Raw genomic sequence first — 6,916 nt, 5'->3', positions numbered from 1 at the left:
CAACATGAGGCACTGTATTAAAGGGTCGCGGCCTGAGGAAGGTTGAGAACCAGTGTTCTAGACTATAGAACACAGACCCCCGCCGGGCCTTTCAGCAAGATCCGATGATCTTTCCCGTTCTCTAAAAGCCATTTCGTTTTCTCTCCTCCCATCGTGTGTGTCCGAATCTGCAGATCCGATGATCAGCCCTGTCTACTCCCCTTCCCCACCGGCAGCCTGCAGAGTTAGTCTTCCCACGCTCCTTCCCAAGCTTTATAAACCTCTGAGGATCCTGCACCTCCTGCCTCTTTCTCCTAATAAATTGTTCCCACCGGCGTCCAGACACGCTCCCCTCCTCTCTCCCAGCTCAACCCCCTCTCTATCTCACATCGGCTGGGAGTGCTCCTTGGAGGCAAGGATGGCAGACTTCATCTGACACACGTGGGCACGTTGGAAGAGGCCAGTCCTGGAGAAGGGCAGCATGGCCTTCCTGTGACGCACAGGAGCAGGAGAACAAGAGGACGGCCCTCAAGGAGGCGGGCTGATGGGGGGCTGCCGCTGTGGGCGCAGGCAAGGCGACACACTCAGGAGGGGCTGCAGGGCCAGGCGGTGCTTCCTCCTCGCATGCGAAGGTGGCTAGGGGTCAGAGCCACTGGCACCTCCCCTCTCCCCATGGTGCCGGTGCCGGCCCCACTTCTCAGCTCCCTGCCAGCCACACAGCCTGCAAGAGTTTGCTGGGCTCATCCTGACGGGTCTCTTGACTTTGCTCCAATCACGAGTCTACAAAAGAGACGGATCCTTAATCCGTTTCTGTCCTCACCCTCGGCCCCAGTCTAGTAGATAACAAACCTTTATGTTATCTTATTTAGTTTTTACACTGCAATTCTTTACAGTTGTTATAACAAACCTTTATGTTATCTTTTTTTTTAAACTTAATCAAGTTTTTTAATTACAAGATATTCTCTTTTTTTAATTAATTATTAATTAATTGATTGATTTTAACATTTTATTAGGGGCTCATACAACTGTTTTCCCAATCCATACACACATCAATTGTGTAAAGCGCATTTGTACATCGTTTCTCAAAACATTTTCTCTCCACTTAAACCCCCGACATTAGGTCCTCATTTTTCCCCTCCCTCCCCTCTCCCCCCTCCCTCATGAGCCCTTGATAGTTTATAAATGGGTATTTTGTCATATCTTGCCCTGTCCGACGTCTCCCTTCACCCACTTTTCGGTTGTCTGTCCCCCAGGGAGGAGGTCACACACAGTTCCATGTAATCGGTTCCCTACCTTTATGTTATCTTATTTAGTTTTTACACTGCAATTCTTTACAGTTGTTATAACAAGCCTTTATGTTATCTTAATTCCTTTTTACACTGCAATTCTTTATAGTTGTTAATTATATAGTCCATACATATTCTTGAAGAACATAGTGTACATTTTACATTTATATGAAGTAATTTCTAGTTTCCATTCTGTTTCATTCATTCCTGGTTTTAAAGATATGCCAGGGGTGTACCACAGGTAGTTAATCCATTTCTGCTGAGACCTGTGTAGTATTCTGTCACATGCACCTACATCTTATACAGGCTGCACGGAGTGATGGCCCTCTGGCTGGGACTCGAGGAGCCAGGGAGGCAGGGACTGGTTCTTCACTTGTAGGTAGACAGATGTTCTCCAGGACAGCTGCACCTGGAACCATTGGTATTTTCACCATGCAAAGGAGAGAAGAGGTTTGCGCATATCCTCAGAAGGCTTCTGGTCTCTAATTTACTTTGCCAGTTGTTCCTACACCACTGAATTGTCTGGGCAGTTTTGTGAAAATCAGCTGATTGTCTGACGCGAGGATTGTTTTCTGTCTTCTCATGTCTGCTCCACTGGTTTATCTGCTTGTGTTTATGCCCCTACCACACTGTCCTGGTTAGGTTTGCAACAAGTCGTGAGTTGATGTCGCAGAAGTCCTCTGAGGTTTGCTCTTTTTCCAAGTTGCTTTTCTGTTCAATCAGGTTAAAATAAAGGTGTGTTGCTAATGACCTCGAAGAGCCAGCTTTGGTTTCGTTTCACGTCATTGCTGTTTGTGGTTTTTTTGCTGATTGGTTATATGTTAGACGTTGATGCTGCTCCCAGCTCATTGGCTCCTTTAATTTTTTTTATTCCCTTTCTTCTGCTGAATCTGGGTTTAATTTGCTCTTCGCATTTTCATGTATTTTTTTCGTTTGGCCATAGAAACAGGTTACTGTGGAAATACATTGTGAACTATCACTCCTTGGAGCCCTCTAAGGGAGATGCTCACGTGTTAATGGACTGGTGTGACTAATGAATTATTTGGATTCTATTTTTTAAAATAATTTTATTAGGGGTTAGTACAACTCTTATCACAATCCATCCATCGTGTCAAGCACATTTGTACATTTGTTGCCATCATCATTTTCAAAACATTTCCTTTCTACTTGAGCCTTTGGTATCAGCTCCTCATTTTTCCCCTCCCTCCCCACCTGCCCTTCCTCATGAATCCTTGATAATTTATCAATTTTTTTTTCATGTCTTACACTGACCGATGTTCCCTTCACCCACTTTTTTGTTGTCCGTGCCCCTGGGAAGGGGCTTATAGGTAGAGTTTTTATTTCTTTCTCTTTTTTTTAATAAATCATTTTATTTAAAAAATTAATCATTTTAAAAAAATTAATCACTTTATTGGGGGCTCTTATGAGTTTTAATTTCTTAAGGTAGAATCTTATGAGTATGATTTTAGATTTTTAAAAACCCATTTTATTGGCACTTACTTTACATATCATACAATTCAATTGTTCAGTCATATCAGGGAGAATTGTACAATAATTACCACACCCGGTTTAGAAACCCCTCCCCCCATGGTTAAATCACCTTTAAAATGAGTTGTGCGATCACAAATCATTTCTTTTTTTTCAATCATGTCTTATATGTGTTTTCAGTGCTATAAAACGTCTTCTATGTACTGCTTCAATTTCATCTCATAATTTAAAAACAAATGCTTTATATTATATAGTTCAAAATACTGTCTACTTTCCCTTTTAATTTCTTGACTCATGATTTAAAAGTATGCTCTTTAAATTACATGCATTTTGAGATTGTCACAATATTGTTCTGCTACTGATTTCTAGTTAAAACTATTTTGGGAAAAAAAACTATTTTGGTTGGGGAATATACTTTGTGTAATTTGAATCTTTAAAACCTTACAGGGACTTGTTTTATTGAAAACGATAGACCAATATTTCACATAAAAATAGATGTAAAAACCCTTAATAAAGTGAGGCGAATTAAACCTAGCCACATAGAAAAGGATTATATATCATGATTAAGTAAGGTCTCCCTGGGAATTCAGATCGGTTTAATATCCAGAAAGTAATCAACGTAATTGCACATGTTGACAGACTGAAAAACAGGAATACCTACTGTCTTCCCCATGAAGTAAAGACCTTGGATAAAATCCCACAGAATTCTCAGCAGACGAGGAATAGACATGAATTTTCTCAACCTAATCAAGACTATCAAAGAAAAATCAATCGCTATGAAGGCCTATATTTTCTTTTCTTTTTTTTTTTAAATCATTTTATTAGGGGCTCATACAACTTTTATCACAATCCATACACACATCAATTGTGTAAAGCGCATTTGTACATTCAGTGAGGCCTATATTTTCAAAGAAGAAAAATCTCAAACCAACAAGCCAAGCTTGTCCCGTGCTGTGGCTGCTGGCTGTGGCGCAGTTCTGGTGCGGGGCACGAAGATGCTACAACAAGTATTGTCAAGGAAAGGAGCGGAAGAAACAAAATAATAAAGGTTAGAGCAGGAACTAAGGGAACACAAGACAAGGGGCAGAAAGAACCAACGAAACCAGCAGGTGGCTCTTTGAAAAGATCCACAAAACATCCTACGGAATGTTCTAGCCCAGGGGTCAGCAAATGTTTGAGCCAGAAGGGCCAACCCTGGCCCTCCCAGCAATTAAAAAATTCTTCCAGAGCCACGGATACAGTTTTACAAACAAATAAAATCACCATGATCTGAAGGATGTCCTTTAGATGTTTTTAACGAGTGAATTTTTTCACAAATGAATTGAGAGTTTTATTTTCATTTTCAGCTTTACTTCAGAGCCAGCCTGTTCTAGCCGTCGAACCTAAGTGATGCTGGTGCTGGCTGCCAGTGCAGAGAGACTTCAGGGTGACGCATGCGCCAGATATTGGGGGTGGGATTTTCTTTAGGGAAGAGGTTTAAACTAGATTCACTCCCTTCGATACATGAGGGCTATTTGGGTTACCAATTTTTCTTAAGCACATAGTTTATGTCTTTCAAAAATGTCCATTTCTTCTAGGCTGGAAAATTTGATCTACACTAGTTTCTTACTGTCCTTTTTAGTGTTTGTAATGATGTCACCGCTCTCATTCCTGATACTGATCGATCTTCTCCTTTTCCCCACCCAATCGACATTAAGAGCACTTCCACACCAGAGCTAACTTTTATATATGGTTGTAACAAACAAGACGCGGGAACTATGTAGGTTTTCCCTGCATGGGTCTGGTAAGAAGGTGGGGGGAAATCCTGACAGAATTCACCTGTGAGTAATTGCGGATAGGATTCCCGGGAGTGGGTCCTGCTGTGTATGAAATGAGCCATCTGAGAAGCAAAAGGAGGGATCTCATTACCAGCAAAACGCAGGAGTAGAGCCAGGACCTCTAGATCTGAACCTCCTGGATCCAGAAGCCTGCTATACCATCGGAGGAGCAGCAGCAGAACCAGGAACCCAAGCGTGGAACGGAGTCGTGGACTTCCAACCCCACGCAGAGGCTGGTTTGTGACGTGGGCTGGCTCTGGGCACTCAATTGGGGAAGCTGGACTTCTGACTGAGAGAAGTGGAGCTAAGCCTCTTCGGGCTGAGGCTCACTTGAGTGGGGTGCCTCTGGACACTGAATGTAGGGAGCTGGGTTTGCTGACCCACGGACTTTACGCTGAAGGCCTTCAAACTGAGGCTTATAGCACAGTGGTATGCCCCTTTGGGCATTTATTACCCAAATGAAACCTTGTAACATGTCCTACTCTGTGCATTGCTCCCTGGCTTTACAACTTGTTAATGTTCTTAATAAACCCTTTAATCATGAATTTTGTCTTCGAGTCCTACGTCGTCATCGCAAGGATATGGGAACCTAGAGAGAAATTATAGAACATTAAGCGTGTGCACACATCTTTTTGGCAGGAGTGGCAGGTGTGTTCTAACCACTAACCTCATGGGTAACAGCTGAGCATTTGTTGAATCTTCAATTCAACAGGGGGGAGGGATTACCCATAACAGAGGTTCAAGAAGTGTTGGTGGGACCGGGATGGAAAGACAGCCACAGACTGTGATAGTTAAATCCAGAGGTTTCCCAGTTGAATTTTGGGCACAGAAGAAAAATACCAAGAGTTTTATGAACTTGGGCAAAAAAATAGGTGATTGGTTTTTATGTCCTGTCTTTCTGGCCTTCTTTTAAAAATACTTCTCAAATGGAAATGACTCAAATAATCTGAAGAGTTTGTTCTTGCTTCTACTTCCTGGATCTGCTTTGAGTTAAAAATAAAGGGTGTTTTTGTTTTCATTTGGTTTTTTACTATATTTATATTTGAGTCATTTTTGCAGGCATACAGATGCATTTAAATCAAGACTTGTACTTCAAATTAAGAATGTTGCAAACCAATTTCCCTAGTTAGAAGAAATAAAAATACCACTTGTACCAAGCATAACAAACTGATAAGGTGAATTCTTAATAACATAAATAGAAAAACCTCAAATGGTCAAGAGAACCAGGCGTATGCTTTGGCTGTTCTTTGCCATGGTTTCTACACTCTGCATTTGCCTCTTCCGGTGGGTCTGGATAACTTTCACATGTGCATTTTATTGTTTTCATAAATGGTATTTTTAGGGAAGGGTTTGCAATTTGTACTTAATAACTTGCGGAGCTAAATGCCTCATTCCCCAAAACTAACAGTGAGTTCAGGGGACCTCTACAGTGGTTCAGTTGCTGATTTTGTTTTTATATTTGACTTGGTTTCTACTGCTTCAGTCACAGAAGGTAAGTTTTTGTGCGTGTCTGTATGTAAGGGAATTTTTCAAGAATTATAAATGGGAAAAAAAAGAATTCTAAATGAACAGGGCTCTGCTCTCAAGATACATTCAGGGATCCCTCGTTATTGAAGTGTAATTCATTGACTTTAAATATCCTCATTACCGTTTGAATGTTCGCAGAGCACATTAGCTTTCCATTCTACAGTTTACACATTTTTGTTATGATGTTGGTTGCAAAACCCTCAAGACCCCTTTCGCCTGCCCTGCGTCCTCCTGCCTGTAGCTTGTTTCTGAACAAATGCTGCCCTTGCGGCCTCATATATAGCTGATTGCATGGAGAAGGACATTCCTCCCTGTTACTATCCACTTTAGCCCTATCTATTGTTTGGCTGGGAGCACTGGTGGTGTACTGGGTCCTTGGTTGGCTGCTAACCTCAAGGTCATCTGTTCAAAACCACTAGCAGCTCCTTGGGAGACAAACAAGGCTTTCTTCTCCCGTAAAGAGTGAACAGTCTCGAGAGAGCAAGCAGCCACTGCAGACCTTCTGCACTGGACCCTGAAGTGCGGGGAGCTCAGCCCCTGCCCTGTTGTGACATGGGAGAAGTGACGTGGGCTCTTCTTCTCCTGCTGACTTGCCTGCTGTCTTGAAAGCCAGCGACAATATTGATAGACAGTCCCTTCTATCATGACTGGGGAAACCTCCAGCTTGCTGGGAAAAGCTGTGCCTTGTTGCAATCATTTTTGCTTTGAGTAGCAGGTGCGAGTCAGATCCGAGCCCCTCCACTCGTCAGCTCCGGTGGCCGGGGACCAGCTTCATGGAGCTCCAAGACCTGTCCCTCGCCCACTCCAGGTCCTCCACAC

This window comes from Echinops telfairi, unplaced genomic scaffold (genome assembly GCF_000313985.2).
Source record: "Echinops telfairi isolate 266 unplaced genomic scaffold, ASM31398v2 ScPeMD7_12;HRSCAF=54, whole genome shotgun sequence".
Taxonomy (NCBI): domain Eukaryota; kingdom Metazoa; phylum Chordata; class Mammalia; order Afrosoricida; family Tenrecidae; genus Echinops; species Echinops telfairi.
This window is presented reverse-complemented; position numbering follows the sequence as displayed.